Genomic DNA, 2,021 nt, shown 5'->3' on the forward strand with positions numbered 1-2,021 from the left:
ACACACACACACACACACACACACACACACACACACACACACACACTTATCTAATGCTCAATCAAAAAATAAAATCAGATTTTCTGAGTTTTTCTGGACTGTGAATGTTGGAGTTACTGTAGAAAAGCAGAAGAGCTCCAGGCTGGAAAGAGGAACCACTTTGAACGTTTTCTGCAAACAGAAACGACTGAAGCTCCTGCTGAGGCTCCTTCATCTGCAGCTCTGTGACCTTCACCCCTCAGGAAGGTCAACCTGACCTGCTGCCGCCCCCCGGCAGACGGCTCCCTGAAAAAAACACCAGAATGAGAACAAAAGTTGTTTTTCTGAGCGACGGCCTCTCTGGCTCATCAGTGATTATTATATGATCCATTATTTTGCTGATTCTTGTCCTGGTTTTACCAGTTTGACTTCATCTGATCATTTAAATCTACGTTTCATTTCATTCAGTTTTTTTCTTGAGAAATTTTCTGCCTCCGTTTGTAAAGCCAACAAAACGACATCAGATCCACAAACAGAAAAATACTTTTTATGTCTAAATATATAAAACCAAACATGTTTAAATGAATTTAATTCAATAAAAGAAGAAATCAGGAGGACAGAAAAAACATGAGCATAACAGGAATTAAATTATTTATCATGACTTTCATTTTGAACAGCAAAGCATCAGCGCGCTCTGTGACGTTTATCATTTCATTTTAGGGGTTTTTATTTCCCGTTCAGCTCGTTTCAGTAACTCTGCAATCTGATTTCAGTAAGTTAGTGGAGCTAACGCCGTTAGCTTCCCAACAGACGTGCTGCTGCTAGTTTACAGGGTTAATCGGCGTGTCGGTTTAGTTTCCTCACCCTGACTGTTCGTGCTGCAGCTCAGATCATCAGCCCTTTCAGCCAGCTGAGCAGCAGTGTTCAGCAGCAACAGAGGAAGTCAGGTTAGACTCCAGGTCTGTCCTGGTGTCTCGTTAAAACGAACTGCTCTTCAACGTTGATCTGCTCATATTAGGAAAACAGGAGATTGTAATGTTGTTTTGTGATATTTACTTTGATTAGACCATGTTGGCCTACTAGAAAAAAAAAACCAAAAAAAAAAACGAGGCCTTACTTCAAACTACCGTGCTGGACGGTTCAGCCTCTCCTGCTCTCCGCTCAGTTCGCTCTCAGTACTACCGACTGTACAAAGCAGGGCTGCCTCTCCTCATCTAACCTCCTTTCTCTCATTGTTTTATGCTGCACACATAATTCCATTGTTCTTAAACATGAGATGTTTGATTTGAGTTAACATCTTGGGATTCGAATGATTTCTTCCTTCCAACGGCAGCTGCCTCTTTGTGGCTGTTGAGCTTTAAGTCTGGATGGATCCAGAATGGAGAATCTTTATTTTTGTTCAGCTCTACTTTTTTTGTAATTATAATTTTTGGTGTTTGAAACACAGATATTTAATATTCATCCTGCAGCTGCAGCTGAAACCTCTGATAGTTTGATAAGCTGAACTTATCGGTGATGTTTCTGTTTGGATTCCAGATGAATTAAAGTGATGAATTAATCATTTAATGACCAAAATGAAGCTAGAAGCAGTTCAGCTCTGATAAAATATGAAATATATGAAACTGATCAGATCAGCTCTAAAACTAACCGTCATCCCTTCGGTTCAGCTGCATTTTAAATTCTGTAAAATGAACATTGCCAAACATTAGGAACATTTTAACTTTGACTTTCCAAAGTGATTCTGTCAGCGGATCTGCAGTGAAACTTCATGCATTGCTGCATCGCTGCAGCGCTGCAAGCAACACCCGCTGCTTCTGAAACTGCCAGATCCACCCTGAACTCACCGCCGCTGAAAAAGGAACTGATGCAAATTCACAGAAACTTTCTGCACAATTTACTGAAGCAATTCGTTTTCGCATTCAGGCGGAAAATTCAAGAGTTCTCCTGAGAATAAATGAAGGTTCAGGTTTTAATAACACCTTTAAATGTTAGTTATAACATGTTAACTAAAATGTTCATATTTAGGCCTTGGTCTTCCTTCT

General features: G+C 40.1%; 1 protein-coding gene across 1 annotated transcript in view; it reads left to right on the forward strand.

Annotated features, from left to right (window-relative positions):
- grap2a (GRB2 related adaptor protein 2a) overlaps positions 1-2,021 on the forward strand; it is an 18,567-nt gene that overhangs the window by 1,060 nt on the left and 15,486 nt on the right. The gene's annotated exons all lie outside the window — the stretch shown is intronic.

Source organism: Poecilia formosa, unplaced genomic scaffold (assembly GCF_000485575.1).
Source record: "Poecilia formosa unplaced genomic scaffold, Poecilia_formosa-5.1.2 Scaffold339, whole genome shotgun sequence".
Classification (NCBI taxonomy): Eukaryota; Metazoa; Chordata; class Actinopteri; order Cyprinodontiformes; family Poeciliidae; genus Poecilia; species Poecilia formosa.